General features: G+C 42.9%; 1 protein-coding gene across 7 annotated transcripts in view; it reads left to right on the forward strand.

Moving 5' to 3' along the window:
- Positions 1 to 1487: 1487 nt before the first annotated feature.
- The window catches only part of PIP5K1B (phosphatidylinositol-4-phosphate 5-kinase type 1 beta), a 330062-nt gene continuing 311535 nt past the window's right edge, over positions 1488 to 20014 (forward strand). For 2 of the 7 annotated variants that reach the window (XM_019934736.3, XM_033858147.2), the window contains exon 1: positions 1491 to 1982. The gene's annotated coding sequence lies outside the window, so the exon portion shown is untranslated. Of the gene's footprint in view, positions 1983 to 20014 lie in introns of all 7 variants that reach the window. The other 5 variants (XM_073806188.1, XM_019934739.3, XM_073806189.1 and 2 more) reach the window with 5 other exon arrangements.

Here is a 20014-nt window from a genome sequence, read left to right on the forward strand (position 1 = left end):
CTGCACAGTGAGTCACACCAGGCAGATGAAGGGTTCTTTGATCTGTTTCTCTTTCCTCCACCTGTCTCTCTTTAGACCCCAAATGGAACTTTGTTAGTCCAGTGTTTCTGGGAGTCATGGAACCTATGTTCTCGCCCTTTGGTCACTTAATGTCTCTGGGTCTCAGTTTTTACTTCTGTAAAGTGAGCATATGCTGGACTAGACTTGTGTTCTTGCTCTGAGCTTTGAAGAGCCTAGGATGCTAAAATAAAACCAGACACGAGTCACAGGGTCCTAAACAAGCGATGCCAAAAAACACAAAAAAACAAAAAACCCCAAAAACAAACCAAAAAAGTGATGCCCTAAAACTCCCAGTGATGGCTAGACACATCTGGAAGAAGTATGCTGGAAAAACAGTCTAACAGATACGTGTTACCAAGGAATTATTGCACTCCATTCTGAGCTCATGTGGTGGGAGGTGGGAGGTAAAAAGGATTTCAAAACTGAAAAAGAGGGTTTTCATTTGCTGAGAACGAACAGAGTATCCTTTCAAAGAAATTCATTTTGGCTTGCCAAGCCGGTGGTATCTGAGGATAAGGACCATGAAATGTTGGCTTTGCTCGGACAGAATGTATCCCACATTTCCCATGAGTGTGTTCATTTGTTTTTTAAATAAGGGTAAGGTGGAAGGAAGGGGTGAGGGTGAGAAATACCACTTGCTTTGATTCAGCTGGGAGAGATCCACTCCCTTTTCGGTTCCAATTAAGGACATTTAGCTATAGCTTCCACGATAGCATTCCCCTCCCCCGCCCCGCAAGAGAGCCCTTTAGACCTGGCCCGTGCCCTCTCCGCAGCTAGGCTGACGTCAGGTGAGATTACCAGGGCCCCACGCCCACTCAGTGCTGTTAGTAAGATTTAGCCCGAACTCCCATCACCACCTATCCGTGCTTAACGTCCCTCCAGCCTTCTCTCTCCCAAGACCCCTCGCCTACCCACTTCTACCTGTTTGGTAGGTCTTACTTCCTGGGAACACCTGCTGTCCTCAGACTAGCTTGTCCCTTCCTGGTGAAGGGGACACCTGTGCTTAAGTGCGGGTTCGGCACAAGCAGAGTTCCAGAGGACAGGCGACCAGGTGTTGCTGAGGAAGCGGGGAGCCCTATCCTAACAGCCCTGTTTTCCGGGGCTACAAGACTTTTAGCACCGCCGGAAAGCCCTTGGCTAGCCCTGGAGCCCTAGAGGAACCGGCCAGATCGAGGGGTCCGCCCCAGCCCCGCTCTCCGTCTTAGGCACGCGGCGGCGGGACGGAGCGCCTTGTCCCCGAGCATCGACTCGGACGCCCAGTCCGACTGCAGCGGAGGCTCCCGCCACCTCTGCTGCAAACCCGTCTGCTTTCCCTGCAGGGCGTGCGGGGATGGAGCGAGGGGGTGGAGAGAAAAGGGGAAGAGCCTGGGCGGCCGGCGGGCGGGGCTTGTAGCCTCCCGGAGCCGCGGCCGCCGCCGCGCAGCCCGCTCGGTCTCCGCGCCTCGCTCTCTGCACCGGGACTCGCGCCCGAGCCCGGGGGCGCCCTGCTCCTCGGCCCCCGGCCCCCAGCCCCCGACCCCGAACGCGCCGCGGCCAGAGCGCGCCCGGCTGCGGAGCCGCTCGGAGCGGCTGGGGCTTTGGCGGCCGCTCGCGGCTCAGTCTGGCCGGAGGACCGGCGGGGAAGGAAGGGGAAAGCGGGGACACACACCCGCCGCGGCGCGCGCGCATTGCACACTCGCAGCCGCGCGCCCCCGCCGAGGCGCGTCGGGGGCGAGTTTGGCCCCGCGGCACGGGCCCCGGCACCTGCCCGCTCCTCGAGCTGCGCCCCGGCCCGGGCCCCGCCCCGCCAACCCTCCGCCCCTCCCGCCCCTCGCCTGCACTGCTCTCCTTTCGCCCGGGGGAAGCGACAACGTCCCGATAACTTGCAGACTGTGGCGCAACTGGTCTCGACACCGGAGGCGCCCGAATGCTGTCCGGGTGAGGTAAGTTTCCTGCGCGTCCCCGGCCCCTCCTCCCGCGACCCTCTTTCTGGGCTCGAGCTTGGGGGCTCTGAGTCTCGGATGAATCCTGGAGGTCTCTCGACGCTTTCACTTTGTCCGCCTTGTGCTGGGGGTAGGGTGTAGGGGTTGCGCGTGGCTACCGAAGCGGGACCTTCATTCCCCCGGGCCACGGCTGCGCGCTCCCCGCGGGCACCCACCCGCTTACCACCCGGATCCCCGGAGCCGCAGTGACACTCGGGGGTCACTCTGGGTTCACTTAAGCAGGAGCCCCCTCCCCTTTAATGGGAGCCAGCTGAGTTTGGCTGCAGAAAGAGAGATCTCCCACCACCCTTCCCCGGTATTAAACAGCGGAGAACTTGTTAGGCGCCCCTGGGATCTCAAGAGGGGCTTGCGAGTCAGTGTTTGGTCATTTTTGGCGCCGGAGCCGGGTTGAACAGGTGCGGTATGGTTCCAGCCTAAATGCAGCAACCGACTTCTGCATTTCCCCTGCTTCTCTCCCCTAGCCCCGTCAACGTGAAGCTTCAGCAGCTGGGGAGGGGGGGTGGGAGTGTGGGGCACCGGAGAGGGAGAATGCCGGGGTTTGATTTGCCACACCGGTGCCAGGAGTCACCAAAACAGCAGACAACAAATGTCTGCTTATCGTTCATCTATGCAGATGAGCCTGTTGTCAGTTCTTACCAACCCCCCACCCCCGGCTCACTTGTCTCTGGTGCCCAGCGTGGTTGGATAGAAACCTGTTCCAGAGAAGTTGTTTGGGTAGGCTGATGAATTCTTTCTTCTGATCAACTGAAATCAGGGTTCTCAGCAAGGAAATGCTAGTTACTCTGATGCCTTGTTAAAGGCAGCGTATTGCAGACCCAAAATACCGGCCCCCGCCCTTACTATTTTTCTATGACATTCTCAGCCTGCCAGAGGCCCTAGGTCCTAAGGTGAATGACTCTTGAGGGACCGGTTGGGCCTCAGAATGTGTTAGTCTCCTGCAAAGAAGCAGCAGTCTCCTCATCAATACTACTGAGCGTGGGTTTGGGTAACCCTTGTTGCCCCTCCCGTGAAAAGCGTCCACCCAGACTTCTGTCTCATTCTATGTAAAGGCTGAAGTGTTCTGCAGTGGTTAGGAGTGGAGAAAAGCCAAAGGGTTGGATTCATTACCCCTCTAACGTGATGAAGTAGAATAGTGTTCATGGAAGCTTTTGTCAGAGCGTTTCCAGTCGAAAGGAGGCCCTAGAAAAAAACCTTTCTTAGTCAAGTCCATGCCAGTGGGAAGTTGAGTAAGCAGTAAACATCTCTGAGCTGAGGGAAATGGTGCGTTCTTTGGAGACTTAGGAAGACTGATGAGAAAGCTGGTAAGTCTGAGACTGAATGCACAATGATGTCTTAGTTGAGGAGGAAAACTGTTAAAAAATGAATAATAAAACCATGTTACATTTTTGTCCAAATTAAGACTAGAGGGATTTGGTAATAATACCTTACGTTTGCATCAATGCCTTGCTATTTGTAATTGTTTTTTAGTACTCTGAAAAGCATTTAATTCTGTCCATTTCTGAGGGAGGCAGGGCAAAGATTATTAACCACATATTCACAGGAGGAATGTGAGGCGCACAAGTTCAATGACTTATCAAGGTAACAAGTGGCTGGAATTAGAGTTGAAGCCTGGTTTCACCACCATTTCAGGTGGTGAAATCACCACCACCACCACCACTACTATCATCACGCAGTGTTAGTCTGTACTTGTATAAGGTTTTTACAATGGCCAGACTTTTGCATTTATTGTGGTCTGTACTGTCTTACTGTGAATTACTGTTCACATTTCAACGGATGAGAAAACTGAGGTTTAGACAAGTGATTAGAGTTTTCTATAGTATCATGTCTAATCTAGTAGCTTACGGGACTAGAACTCAGAGCTTCTGATGTCTCGTCCTTTGCTTTGTGGATTATGCCGTTGTTCCGCTTGTGATAGCAATGAGGACACATCATGGGATACAGTACATGCAATACACCAGAGACTGTTAAGCATGCCTGCTGGTGACCTGGGTTCTAGTTCTGGCACTATATTTGGCTGTATAACCTGGACCAAATTCTACCACCTTTGAGCCTCAGGTCTCCCACATATAAAACAAGAGGTTTGTATTATTTTTCTCCTTCTAGTTTTAGCATTCTATAATGCTTATCAATATATTTGTAATCCAGTGGTATCATTTTTCTCTAGGGGAAAGAGAAATTTTCACCCTGTATTAACTAAGGGATTTAGCTAATAACCTATTCCACCTGTATTCTAATTTACTCCCCGTTCCTCGTCATCGCATACCACTTAATGAAGGGAAAGAAAATTCCAAGTGCACTTTAGCTTAGCATCTGTATTGTTTAGTATTATTTTTTGATTTGGAAATATTCTCAGGGGCTGAACTACTCTAAAATAAATGTCAAGATTCACCTGAATATTCCAGACAGTCGACTCATACCTTTGTTTATTTATTTATTTATTTTTTTGGCTTTGGGGTTTGCATATAGTAAGTATTTAATGAAGAGTTGCTGAGTGAAGGAGGGAATGAAATCACTCATAAGGAAAACACATGCTGTAAAACATAGAAAGCATCTTATCATGCAAATTCCCAGCATCTGCTGACCCGTAAGGTAATTTACCTACACGAGGTATGCCTCCTGAAGCTGGCAGGTGCAGGTGCCCATTGTGTCTCTCCTACCTGAATACATCATATAAAGAAGAGTTTTTATTTCTCCGGGTCGACAGTAGACTCACATCATCTATGTCATGCTCTTTTGCTTGCCTCCCCCTGCCCCTTTAGTTGTTAGTAATGTGTAACTGGCTGAAATATATATTCCTAGAAATTGACTTGTGCCATTTTCTGAAAGAGTATATCTTGAGATGAAGAAACCAACCACTCTTATATTTGGGTAAATTTCAGCAGGTGCTAATACTGGCTCGTGGTTTCAGAGGGGGAACCTAATTAACAAAACCAACCTAGTTTCTGTTCCCTTTAAGAATCCTCTTCTCTTTCCACCCCTTCGTCCTATACGCACAAAAGTAGTGTTTTTACCTTTAGGAGTATGATGACAAATAATTAGAATGGGTCTTAAATATTATTAACAGATTCAGCCATTGGGGATTGAGGTAGATTTCTTTCTGATAGAGAATTAAAATATTAGCTAGTTCAGAAACTCGCACCTTTTATGGGTAAGACAGCTGAGGCTTGGAGAGGTGAATTGACTTGTTCATGGTCGAACAGATGTTTAGCGACCAGGGCTAATGTGGAATTCTTAAGAAGGTTCTTACTCAAGGTTTTGCTAGGGGTTCTATGGTGAAAGTGCATTTTTGACTTCTAGAAATCATAGAGGTTAACAGAAATTTTCTGTTTACTAGTAATTAATGAGTTGTCACTTTTTTTTTTTTTTTTTTTTTTTTTTTTTGCGGTACGCGGGCCTCTCACTGTTGTGGCCTCTCCCGTTGCGGAGCACAGGCTCCGGACGCGCAGGCTCAGCGGCTATGGCTCACGGGCCCAGCTGCTCCGTGGCATGTGGGATCTTCTCGGACCGGGGCACGAACCCGCGTCCCCTGCATCGGCAGGCGGACTCTCAACCGCTGCACCACCAGGGAAGCCCGAGTTGTCACATTTTAACATTGTTTAGTATTTATATTTTTATACCTTCTTGTCCAAGCAGATAATTAAGGAGACAATGTCCATTTTCATCCATTCACCGTGATTCTCTTGGCTTATATATGTCCCTGAACTCAGAATTAATACTTTGCTCCAACCGGTGCTTGGGCAGAGAGAACTATTTGAATAGAAGTACAAATGTATGGTGGTTTTCCAGGCTTCTCTTCCTGGTTATTAAAGCCAGAAGCCAAAGGTGGCCTTGTCATACATTGGTAAAGTCATAAATATGTATACATTTAATTTCCATTTTCATTTTACTTGTACTTCTTTTAAATGGTGAGTCAAAAGATTTAATATCCTGGAAAAATCATTTTTTTCCTGTGGCTGGAGCCTTCATTAGTTACTCTGTAAAGCGTCAAGCCTGAAATGTATTTGTTGCAGAAACATGTTCTCTTTATATCAAGTACATTAACTGGGGTTGGAAGGAGTCCTTTTATTTTTTTTTTAGAAGCTGCGCCGTTAGAACTGTACATTATGCAGCTCAGCTGTTCATTTGTGAACTTATCTATGGCAGTTCTTCTAAATGCCAGGGAAATCGGGGAGGAAGGAAACCTAGCCTTTTGTTTTATTTAGTATTTTTCTTTTTTAAAATAAATGGTAAACTTAATCTCTTCATGACATTTTTGAAGTACTGTGTAGTCAAGATTGGCTGCCATTGATGAAGCATTTTATTCAGTCAGGTTCCCTTTCAGTATAAAAGATGAGGGCAGGGAAACCAGGCTTGATTTTGTGTATTCCATTCTCAATTGCATACGAACTTCAGCAGAGGTGTATAAGGAGATGATATAAGAAAACACAGGAATCCTACCCAAATTAGGTTACTCTTGGGAAGATTTGAAACATAGTAATTGAGATGTTGTTACATGTCTAGTCAACTGGCAGTCCTTGTTATTATCATTTTAAGTTAAACCCCTGTTTAAAAGGACAACTCCATGAAGTGTGTATTCTTCTTGTAGAAAGTCTTCTGTGTTGTTTATGGGATGAATTAAAAATAGGTGTGCAGTATGTCTGTGGGAGTTGACATAATGGGTGAGCAAGTTCTTGAGACCTGTTTCTCTAAGAGTTTTAGAAAGTCAGTTATAAAATTGAGTATTGTATTGAACTATACAGCATTGTGTGTGCAGTATTGCTCCCACTAAAAATGGGCTTGTGTGTCTTTCAGTAGAGGTTCTTCAGGCAAGGGTTGGGCTTGCAAGCACTGGAGGCCTAGAAAGTATAATTACCTGGTGTTGGAACTAAAATCCCAGGACTAAAGACACAGGACTGTAGACTATTCCTCTATTTCGTAGGAGAAAGGTGATATCTAAGACTTCGCCATCCAGTAATGCTGAGCAAGGGGTTTAGGAGGAAGTTATAGTTAGCCATAAAAATGTGTTTCTTTGCTTCATAGACTGGCACAAGAAATGCAATCGATTCTACTTATTGGGTAGTGGGTTTTCTTGTTTTTGCTTAAGTATAGTTGATTTACAATGTTGTGTTAATTTCTGCTATGCAGCAGTTATACATATATATTCTTTTAAAAATTCTTTTCCATTATGGTTTATTAGAGGATAGTCAGTATAGTTCCCTGTGCTGTACAGTAGGACCTTATTGTTTATCCAGGGTTTATCCAGGATTTTGCCCATCATAATCATCTCTTGATCATTTGGTCATGACGTTTGTTGATAAAGTAAGGAAACAAAACAGTAGCAATAAAAAGAAGCAAAACTATGACCAGCTTGAGGAAGCGGTAAGTGCATGATAGGTGTTTAGCTAATATTTGTCAGTGGGAAAGGTTAGGCATCATGTTTTATCTTTGTATTCTTGGAACTTAGCACTTTGCATGGGAAATGGTGGGGATTTAATGAATGTGTACTGAACAATTTATGAATTTACATGATATCACTCTTCAAAACCTTGGAGTGTTTTATAATTATTCTGATGTTATTATTTTCCAGACCATTTTAGAAATGTCAGGCAGGCTGATAAACACTAGTTTCAATAGTTTATAGTGGTCCTTCCTTTTACATCCTAAATGGTATTTATTCACTGGACCTCCAACTTTTTGTAACCAATATGCCTAGGAATGATGTTTTTTCTCTTCCTTAACAGAAATAATAATCTAAGTATGAAATGTATTATTCTTTTTACTTTTTATAAGTATCAGATAAACATATTTTTAAAGCTCCCAGGGTGGCTTAAGAGTGAATTTAGCTCAGGGTACACAGACAAGAGTGGACTTTAAGCTTCTCTAAGTTAATCAGTGTAAACATCACCTCCCTTAGGGAGGTGATCATCTAACCTAAAGGGGACCTTCTTCATATGTTTTCTTCACCTATCACAGTGGGCACTTATACATTTATGTATTTTACTTGTTTATTTTTTATCACCTCTACTCAAATTCACACTCAATTTATACGCTCCTTGAGGGCAGAGGTCATGGTTCGTTAACACTTTTTCAAGAAAGTGCTTGAGGTATAGTAGGTGCCCAGTAAACATGTAAATGAATGAATGACTAGGTCCCATCCATCCTGTCAAGATGAATTGAGCCACCATTGAGGTCACTCAAGCCAAGCAGGTTGAGCTGTGAAGACAGTTCTTAAAGGCTGGCTATGGCAGGTCCATGAGAAGGACAACTAGGTCCTCCAGAAGAAGGAAACAGTGCTTGTTTAGGTGAATAGGTTCTGGCATGCATATGAAGTAGTATCTCTATTTAAAGAGTTCTCACATTTTATTTACTGAAAAATGAATAGCAGAGAACAGATAAGTAGAACTTACGAAGCGTAAGACAATATGTTCCAAACCTATTAAAATAAGGTCTGGAAGTACCTAAATCCCAGACATATGTAATTTCTAATTAAGACACCTTAGTGATGGTATACAAGACAACATCCTGTGACACTCCACGTAAAAGCTTCCCAAGCTCAGCTGGTTTTTCTTTAAATGTTAGAAACATCAATAGCCCGGTCGCAGGGAAGAAGCCAGGACAGTGGTTCTCAGGTGTGGCCCCTTGACCATCATCATCTTGAACTTGTTAGAGAACTTGTTAGAAACTTGTTAGAAATGCAAATTCTCCTACTGTTCCCCAGGCCAGCTGAATCAGAAACTCTGGGGATGGGGTTTAGCAATCTGGCAACAGGTGATTCTGATGTACACTCAACATTGGCAGGAAATGTTAAATCCATTGCTCAAAATCTACGCCTCCTGAAGTGCTTGGTATTCCCAAGTGAATTTCAGGACCTACGGAGAGGGTACCATCTGCCTGCTCCACTAGAAATACCAGAGGAGAAGTAAAGCCAGTCTTTGCTTTTCTCACATCCTTGTGGATCACAAGAAAACAATTTCATATGACTGGATTGGGTATCTAGGACTTCAGACAGTACAAAACCGCTCTGGTTCGTCATTGGCCCTGCCAAGTGATGGTTACTCCCAGGGCTGGGAGATGTGGCTGAAGAGGGGTAAGACACGCTCCATGCATAGCTTACGTTTGGGTGTTGCTTCAGTAGGACCCCAGGTGGAGGAATGATTTCGGGAGCTAGTGGTTGTCTAGGAAACAGTGGCTTACTGACAATTCTGAATATTTCAGGTCAGTTCAACATACTAGATACTGATGGACCCCTTGGCCAGGACAGTACCAGGTGCCATGGGGTATACAAAAAAGTACAGACATGGCTCTGGCTCCACTGTGCGGAGAACTTGCTGTGTTCCAGGCACTTCTCAAGTGCTGTTTCTTTCATCTCCACCATGCTCCTGACAGCGGGCTGCAGCATCCTTGCTGATAGAGGAGGAAATGGAAACCTAATCAGGCAGGTACACGCTCATGGGCCCAGAGCCACTAAGGCAAGGTTCCGTCTCTGGCTTTTCTGATTTTAAAGCCCACATTCTTTTCTCTGCTTCATGCCGTTGTGCCTCGAAATGTAGTTCTGGTACAAGAGTTTAAAAAAGGAGGACACAAGTGAATCTAAAATTTGTATCTCCAACCTAGGCCTCTCTGTGAGCTCTAGATTACATAATTGACATTGCACCTGGATATCTCAAAGGCACCTCAAGTTTTTCATGTCCAAGACCAGAATCCTGATTTTTTCTCTTCATACCTCATCCTCTTGCACGGATGCTTAGCTCTGTGATGGGCACAACTAGCCACTACCTCGCACAAGGCAGAAACTTGGGAGCCATCCTTGCCCCGTCCTTTTCATCCACCACATCTAACCCGTCACCCATTTCTATAGATTTTGCTTGCTTAATAGCTCTCCCATCCGTCTGCTTCTCATTGTTTCTGCTGATTCTGTCCTAGTCCAGCTTCTCATCTCTCTGCTGGATTCTAGCCATCGCCTCCCTGGGCTCCTGAGTCCACCCTGGCTCTCCTCTAATCCATCGTCCATACTGCAGCCAGAGCAATTGAAATGGCTGGAGAGGACCCTAGACTTGGCTGGCTGGATCCTTACCTCTCACATCTAGCCAGGCCCTCCAGGAAGCAGACACATTTTGGTCCCTGAACTCGTGCACAGGTCTGAGGACTTGCTCTTCTAAACAGCATCCTACTCTGATGCTTTTGCTCCCTGGAATGTGGTCAGGCCACGGTCATAACTATAGTCGGCTGCTCTTAAAGCCACAGGATGAAGACTTCAGTGTGATCCTAGGGACCGCCCAAGCCACACCGAATACCAAGATTTTAGAGTGGTCTGGAATCCCGAGGTGCACTCTTATTCTAACAGGAACCAGAGACTGCTATTTAGATAAGAGAAAAGCAGTTGTTGAGTAAGGAGTTAGTTGGAGGCCAAAAGCATTATCTTTGATGTTCTAGGTGTTTTTAGGATGAATCCGAGGCAGGATTGTAGGATCCTACGGAAACTAGTTAAAAGAAATTAGCCTAAGCTAAGCTCGCATTTAATCTTTGCACGTGGCTTTTTCAGCTACTTGGTGTCCCTTGACTGTAAGTAATTGAGAAGTACCAAGCTGTCTGAGTCAGTTCCGGCTGCTGAAACAAAGTAACATAGACTGGGTGGCTTGCAAGCAACAGAAATTTATTTCTCACAGTTCTGGAGGCTGGAAATCTGAGATCAGGGTGCCAGCATGGTCAGGTTCTGGTGAGAACCCTCTTCCAGGTTGCAGACTGCTGACTTCTCTTTGTGTTGTCGTACAGTGGAAAGAGGGCAAGAGAGCTCTCTGGGGTCCCTTTTATAAGGACACTAATCCCATTCGTAAGGACCCCACCTTCATAGCTCTGTTACCTCCCAAAGGCCCCATCTTCTAATACCATCACACTGGGGGTTAGGATTTCAAAATATGATTTTGAAACACATTCAGTCCATTACACAACCCTTTATGGCCAACTCAGTGCCCTTTAGGAAGCACATTCTGTGTTGAGACCCAGTACAGACATAAAGATATAAATAATAAATATATTCAAAATAAAGCTTTCATGGAGCGATACTTAGCTATACTGCGTGAAATGTGCTCTAGTATTTTCTGATAAGTTCCATCCCACCTCCAAACTCTACCAAACACTGATCATGATTCACCAAATTGATTTTACTCCCCGCTGATGGGCTGAGACCTGCAATTTGGAAAACAGATCTATCCTATTGAGCCTTCCAGTGCTGCCTGTACAGAAGCTCAGGCCAGAGGTGTGCATTCATTGAGGAACTGAGTATAACTTCTCATCCGGTGCTCTGTCCATCCCTGTGTGTTCAGGGAGGGTTGTGAGTTAACAACTCCATAAGGCTCCCTCTGCAAGTTTTTTTTTTTTTTTATAACATCTTTATTGGAGTATAATTGCTTTACAATGGTGTGTTAGTTTTTGCTTTATAACAAAGTGAATCAGCTATAAATATACATATATCCCCATATGTCCTCCCTCTTGCGTCTCTAATTTCTGTCAAAAAGCATTGTGAAATCGGGAAAGTAGGCATCTGATAGAACTTGGCGTTGGGGGAAAGTAACTCATAAAGCCACCTTGTCAATTGCATAGGATAAATAATCTACAGTGATGAACTATGACCTTTAAACTGGGGCAGGGCTACATTTTTTCATCTACTGTTCACCCTAAAGTTCCTAATAATTTATTTTAGCAAGAATCTAAATAGTACTTTAAGAAAGAAAGACCTTACTTAAAAAATATGTCAAGAACAGTTTGACAGTGTGGTTTGTTTCTGCCTGAATTTCATTGAGACATCAAGCCTGCCAATTTTAACTGGCTGTTCAAGCACAAAATGAAAGAAGCTTAAAACAGGGAATTCTTAGGTACTCAGAACTTTGGGGCAGGCTGTTTTACTTCTAGAATAAATTTCCTGATTGCTGAGGGTTTGCTTATTTAAGAATCAAAATTTATTATAGCCAATTTTTGTATAGAAAATTTCCCCAAAGTTGCTACAACCTTCCCTGATTCTTTAAAAGATTATACAGCACAGAGTGTGTCTCTAATGTTGTAATAAAGTGATAGCTTTCAGACTCATTCACGGATACAAGGCTCTTTGCACCTGTACCAAACGGCCCCGCTTTGCTGTTTTTGAAAATCTTACCTGCCTTGATTTTTTTTTTTGTTTTTTGATGCTATTTCTGTGGCTTTCAGCAGTGATAACCCTTCACTCACTCATTTGCTACGGAGAATCTGTTGTGATCTTGGGAGCCAGATAACACCCATATTGTCTGAATTGTGTTTCCGAAATAGACTCATCTTATGCATTGACTTGAAATTTATTTTAAGAAAGAAAAAAGGGGTTTTCGAGGGAGGGTCTCAAGGAAGCAAGCTTTAGTTCTTTCTCATTCACTTAGGTCCTTGGCCAATAAAGAGCATGTTTTTCTTATGTCTTGTTTTTGGACTGTTCAGGTAAATAAAGTGCTACTTTTTTAGGCTGAGATATTCATGGTTTCTTTTTTATTTGTATAAAATATTTGTGTTTACTATATTATGGTCTAAAGCACACTTTCATAGACTTTTATCATTTAATTTAAACAGAGTGGTAATTTATGGGTGTTTTGGTGAGAGTTTCACTTTTAATATTTTATGCCCTTGGAGGATATAAATTACCAAAGGTTATTTCATGTCCCACTGGAGAAATTGCATAGAAACTTCTATTGTATAGGACCTCTGATGTCTATCTTCTATTGGAAAACTAACTTTAATACCTACAATAAAGCAAATAAGGTGCATATGAAAATTTTAACTGTTTTTAAGAAGTGATGTGAGCCAGAGTGTTCTTAGACTTATGAATTCATCATATGGAAACAAACAGTAGCGTCATTGCTTTGGCAAGCTCTATTGAAATGATGCCCTTTAGTGTTTTTCCCATGTAGTTTAGGCAGAGTGGTGAAGATTTATGGAAAATGAGAAATCAGTCTCCCATGCTAAGGATTAAGAGAGAAACATGCCTTTGCTTATATTTGTTTATAAAAGATCGAATGGAAATGCAGCTTTTAAGATTTGTATGGAGTTGGGCTTCACTATTTAGTTTTGCAGTTTCTCAGAAAATTCCTCTCCTACGTGGCAATTTATAATGTAAACATGATGCATCATTTCATTTTGTGCAAACTATCTGTAAGGAACAGTCACTTTCCACATATGTCAGGGGACTCCTGGCAGCATTTTAGAGCCTAAAGTATCCTCCACAAGCCCTAGCAGCTTTAGAGACAGTCGCCAGCACTCCCTGACAATCCATTTTTATTTTCTTCATTGTCTGCCTCTTGTACTGGAAAGTGAACTTCCACAAGGGGAGGACTGTGTTCTGTTGGCTCCTGTATGCCTAACACCTAGAAAAGTGTCCAGCGCAGATGGCTCTCAATGAAAGTTTATTGAATGAATGATTTTCTTAAGCCACAACTGTCTTTTCTTCAACTTCCTAGGTCCCTCTTCCTTTGTAAAATGTTAACAGTCAAGCTTCTAGCCTTCCCGCTGCTTCAAGCTCCTTTCCCAATGAGTGGCCTTGTTTGTGGCCAAATTTTAGTCTTTTTTCTATCTCTTGCATTTTGATCTGTTACATTTAGAACCATTTAATAATTCATGCCTCACTCTCTCTTAGCTGCTTATCTACTCTTGTGAGCCCAACTCTTGCCTCTGTCAAAAGTCCCTATATTATGAAATCTGAGCTTGTGCCTTTCAAAAACCCGAATCTGTCTCCTTCCCCAAATTCTAGATTTTCATCAAAGATACCCCCTTTTTTTTTTTAACCTACTTTTAAAATTTCAGCAATCTTTTTATCTTGCTCATCTTTGTTTCTGTGCAGCTACCAAGTCCAGAGGAAGTTTTTGAAAAGTTCTCTTCCATTTTCACGTGTATTTCCTATATTAAATGCTTCTTACCTGGACTATTGTAGCAGCTTCCCAAATGGCCCCTGTACCTCCCTCTCTCTCCCCCTTTAGTCAGTTATAATACTTGCTACCAGAGATTATAACTTCATCACCTCCATGCCCCCAAATCCTTAGATGCTTTGTTATGCCCCAAATTTAAGTACCTTGGTTTGGTCCATAAGAGCATCCACAGTTTGGCCCTAGTTCTCTAACGTCGTCATTGTCGTTGGTGTCATTGTCATCCTTGTAGTAGTGACAGCAACTACCATTTCTTAAACTCTTACTCTGTACCAAGCCCAACACATAGGAAGAAATGAAGTCATAAAGGTTCGTGGTATGTTTGGAGCTATATCTGATAATGAGTAGGGTAGGTGTGGGTGGGAGGAAATAGGGCTGGAGTGGTATGTTGGCTCCAGACCACGAGCAGCTTGTCAGATGGGCTAAGGAGTTTGAACTTTTCTTCTATAGGCAGGGAGGCAACAACTAGAAGATTTTCACAGACGAGTGATGAGCTCATGCCTTAGGTTAGATCAGCAGCATGGCCTCCAGTTTGGGAGGTGAATGAGGTGGGAATGAGACTGGAGACAGGGAGACTAGTTAGAGGAGATGATGTCATTACAAGAGAAATGATGAGAACCTGAATTCAGTTATGGAGGGGATGGGGAAGAGTGAGCAAATTAGAGATTTAGGAGGAAGAATCGATAAGACTTGTTACCACTTGCATGTGGATTTTGAGGGAATGGGAGAGGTAGATGATGATAATTCTCTGGCTTTGGCTTGACTAGCTGGAGAGATTGGAGAATGATGATCAACAGAGAGAGTATGGAGAAGAGGCAGCATGTATGTGGTGGCAGAGGTGGGAGGGCTGTAATGATGAGTTCAGTTTTGAACACGCATTTCAGATCCTTGTGGGGTATCTGGGTGGAGTGTGGCTGTAAGGAGAGAGGCCCACGATGGACACACTGGCTGTGTTATGGTCATGGGTCTTTGGGCAGCGATTCAAGCCATCGGCCTGGATGAGACCGAGATGCCTGCAGGACTTCAAGGTATATGAGCGTGGAGGCGAGGAGAGAGGCCTGGGATGGAGACAGCGTTATGATCTCTTGCCAGCGATTAAAGCCATGGGATTAGACGAGGCTTCTGGAAGGGTTTGTAGACCAAGAAGAGAACATGTCTGAGAACCACCATCATTCCCTGATCTTCCTTTGCGATTTCATTTCTTTATACCTTGGCTCATTACATTTTTCTCTTAGTGAATCTTCTTCCGTTTTCTTCTCCGTTGAGGGGAGTGGCATCAGGGTTTCATGACACCACATGGATCCCACTTCTCTGATCCCCACAAGTGCCCAAGAGTGATTTCTCGGGCACACACTCCCTCTGGCATTCTTGCTCTTACCACTCTCTTGGAACTTTCCCTCAAGGCTGACTTTTCGTTTGTTCTCCACTTAGCTCTCCACGCAGGCTCGAGTCCTGACAGCAGGGACCACATCTTCTCTCACTTCATGTTTCCCACCCAGCCTGACAGCTCCAGTGTCTCCTTCACACTAGCTGCTCCTACACCTTTTTGTTTATTTTCATTCTTCTGTAGAGAAATAAGGAAAAAGGTGAACAACTCCAAGTTCTCTAAGGATTTAGAGCAGTTGAGGTGCCTTGAACTAAATTGGAGGTGCCTGCTTACAATAAGTTTGTGGCTAGAAGTTTCTGTTTCTCACTAAACAAACAAACAAGAAACTTAACTAGCAAAAGAGTCCATAAAACCAGTGCAGAGGTCTTGTCATTTATCATTCTCACTATTTGAAACTTTCAGAGGAAGAGAATATATCTTTTGGCAGCTCCCCTACAACTACCATTGCTTATTGCAAGCAGAGTTTATCTCCAGGTTTCACTGGGTTGTACTTCCTGTGTTTTTAAATAACACTTCACATACATTTGCACAGGCTGAATCTGGGTGCAGTGAGAGATCTGTCCCTAGAAGCAGGGATTCTGGCTTATCCTGCCCCTCTCCTGATACTTTGGTGACCTATGGTCAAGTGGCTTGACCTCTCTTGTACCTTTTTGTTCTCATCTGTGGAATGAGAATCTGTACACTGGCTCCTGGCCTAGTTCAAAGGTATGTTGTGAGGCCAAATGGAATGATGGCCTTTGAGGTTCTTAGAAAAAAAGCATCATGTACATTACATTAGAGAATTTATTTCATAAGAATTATGAAAGGAGGTCAGGCTCCAGACAGCCACCTTTATAGCCCATGGATAAGGAAATTTGAAGCAAAGGTGGTAGCATCTACTGTGATGGGTTTCCCATGAAAGAAGTCTCCTCCCCAATCCCCAGAGGCCAAGGGTGAAAGTGGGACTCTTCGCTAAAGTCTGTCTGATCAGAGTTCCAGAATTTAAACACACCCTCAGCATGGATGAGAAGAGCAACATACTCTGATCTTTAAAAAGGGATGGATCTTGGATGTGGAGGTTTGTTGAAGAAAGCAAAACTCATGTTTACTTGTTAAAGAAAAAGAATGCCGGTCGAGTAATCTATGACAAAGGATGTAAGAATATGCAAGGGAGAAAAGAGTTCAGTAAGTGGTACTGGGAAAACTGGACAGCTACATGTGAAAGAATGAGATTAGAACATTTCCTCACACCGTATACAAAAATAAACGGATTACCTAAATGTAAGACCTGAAAACATAAAAATCCTAGAAAAGAAAGTAGGCAGAACACTCTTTGGACATAAATTATAGCAATATTTTTTTGGATCGGTCTCATAAGGCAAAAGAAATAAAAGGCAAAATAAACAAATGGGACCTAATTAAACTTGAAAGTTTTTGCACAGCAAAGGACACCACCACCAACACGAAAAGACAATCTACTGAATGGGAGAAAATGTTTGCAGATGAAATGTATGAGAAGGGGTTAATATCCAAAATATATCAAAGAAACAACCTGATTAAAAATGGGCAGAAGACCTGAATAGACATTTTTCCAAAGAAGACATACAGATGGCCAACATGCACATGAAAAGATGCTCAGCATCTCTAATCATCAGGAAATGCAAATCAAAACTGTATGAGGTATCACTTCACATCTGTCAGAATAGCTATTATCAAAAAGTAAATAGCAACTGTTGGCGAGGATGTGGAGAAAAGGGAACCCTCATGCACTGTTGTTGGGAATGTAAACTGGTGCAGCCACTATGGAGAACAGTATGGAGGTTCCTCAAAAAACTTAAAATTGAACTACCATATGATCGAGCAATTCCACTCCTTGGTGTACTTCTGGAAAAAACCAAAATATTATTTTGAAGAGATACATGCACCTCAGTGTTCATTGAGCAGCATTATTTACAATAGCCAAGACATGGAAGCAACCCAAGTGTCCATCAACAGATGAATGGATAAAGAAGTGTGTGTGTGTGTGTGTGTGTGTGTCTGTGTCTGTGTCTGTGTCTGTCTGTCTGTCTGTGTCTGTGTGTCTGTGTGTGTGTATGGTGGAATATCGTTTAACCATAAAAAGAATGAACTTCTGCCATTAGCAACACAGTGGATAAACCTAGAGAGTATTCTGCTTAATGAAGTAAGACAGAAAAACAAATACTATGTTATCTCTTATATGTAGAATCTAAAAAATAAAACAATTGTATATAATGAAATAGACTCACAGATATAGAAAACAAGCTAGTAATTACAAGTGGGGAGAGGGAGAGAGGGGCAAGATAGAGACATGGGATTAAGATATACATACTGCTCTGTATTATTTAGATGAGGAACAAGGATATACTGTACAGCTCAGGGAAGTATAGCCATTATTTTGTAATAACTTTAAATGGAGTATAATCTATAAAAATATTGAATGACTGTGCTGCACACCTGAAACCAATAAAATCTAAATTAACCATATTTCAAATTTCTTAGAAAAGGAATGTTGGTGGGCAGCAAATAATTCATATGCTAGAGTCCAAAGTAGGACATCATGCTCAATGTATTAAACAAGTTCATTGCTTATTCAGTTTAGATTGAATGGTATGTGGTGGTCATTATCACCCCTAATGCTGTGCCTCATATACAAAGATGGTCAGTGTTTCAATGAGTGCCTGTTTAGATGGAGTAGGAGAAGCTCCTAGAGGTCATTCAGGAGGCATTTTTAATACCTGTGGAATCCTTAAGGCTGCTTGAGGTTAATTGGACATTCCTCAAATGCTAATAAAAGCTTCAATTAATAATATAAATATTTATAGTTCAATGACCTGTATCACATGGCAGAGAGGTTTGACTGGAGTCACTGATGTAGATAATATCTGATCAAAAGTGAGGGGAACTCAAAGAGTTTAACATCATTGGCATAGGGGTAATAACATTGGATCTGTAGTCATGACATGGGATCCACAGTAAGAGACCAAAATCTTAATTCCTTCTGTAGCCTGGCTGTGAGCATACTGGCATAATCATAATCATACAGGTGCTTTTTCTCAGTTTTCTGCCCTTAGAGTCGACTGTGGACTAAGTATGGTGGACTTGGTTATGTTGGTAGGCTAGATTGCAAATTGTAGCAACCTCAGCAGAGTAAAAGTATAGCTGACAGAAGGTGGAATGTGGAAACAGGGAAAAGGGTTAAATGTGCTAATATTCTCACCTCCTAAAATGGGGAGTAACATATAGTTGTTAAAACTTGGTGGGGGGACTTCTCTGGTGGTCCAGTGGTTAAGACTCTGGGCTCCCAATTAAGGGGGCCTGGGTTCGATCCCTGGTCGGGGAACTAGATCCCACATGCGTGCCACAGCTAAGAAGTCCTCATGCCACAATAGCCTAAATAAATAAATAAATATTTCCCATCCACCACAATGAAGAGTAGCCCCTCCTCACCACAATTAGAGAAAGCTTGCGTGCAGCAACGAAGACCCAATGCAGCCAAAAATAAATAAAATTAAAAAAAAAAAGTTGGTGGAATTCTGGAGTTGTGCCATCTTGCATTCCCACTGGTGGCATATGAGAGTTCCAGTTGCTCCACATCTTCATCAACACTTGGTATGGTCAGTCTTTTATTTTAGATATTCAGGTAGGTGTATAGGGGTAGCTCATTGTGGCTTTAAATTGTACTTCTCTAAGGGCTAATGGTGTTGAGCATTTTCTCATGTGTTTATTTGCCATCCTTACATTTGGTGAGGCGTTAAACTCATGTATTCATTCTGGTAACTTCTTTTTTGTAGTATGCATAGAATTTTTTACATGGACAATCATGTTGTCTGTAAATAAAGACAGTTTTACTTAAAAAAAAGTTGGCGGAAACACACATGAAGACCTGAATACGTAAAATTGCAAAGGTAATGAACAGAGGAATTAAAACAATGATATATATTAAACTTTGGATGGAAACCAGGGCAGTATGAGCAAAGTCCCTGATATGAGTCAAGAACAAGAGATTTAAGCATGTTATCAAGAGTTATGGAGATAACTGAGACCAAAATAGAAAATTTTAAGAATGGTTGTCTTGGGAGAATGGAACTAATGGCAGGAATAGGAAAATCAAGAAATGGTGACTCTCACGAGGTCCTTTATATCATTTGATATATTACCTCGTACATGCATTTCTTTGATAAAAATAAATCATTGGCATATTGGTCATTAGATCATAAAGATAAAAAGCAACATGAAATAAAACAGGTAGAGGGTGAGAGCTGAATATTATAAAATAAGAAATACTGGGGAAATAGTCTGGGGAAATTATAAAATAAGAAATACTGGGGAAATAGTCTATGTTTAGAAAGCTGTATAAAGGAAGGAGGGGCCCTAAAATGGCCCAAATAAGTGTTAGGTACATTGCTGATATGTACCTAACACTTATTTGGGCACTTACTACATTCTAGGTATTTTTTAAACAGTAGACATTCATTAACTTGTTTAATATTCACAGCAACCTGTGAGGTCGGTATTATTGTCATCATTTTATAAGTGAGGAAGCCATGGAGCAGAGATATACGTATGTAATTCGAGGCCACACAGCCAGGTTTCAAAGCCAGGTGGTCCAGCTCCAGAACCATCTCTTTTAGCTATGATACTATGTGATATCTCATGGTAGGGTGACAGGTGTC

Source organism: Tursiops truncatus, chromosome 6 (genome assembly GCF_011762595.2).
Source record: "Tursiops truncatus isolate mTurTru1 chromosome 6, mTurTru1.mat.Y, whole genome shotgun sequence".
NCBI lineage: Eukaryota > Metazoa > Chordata > Mammalia > Artiodactyla > Delphinidae > Tursiops > Tursiops truncatus.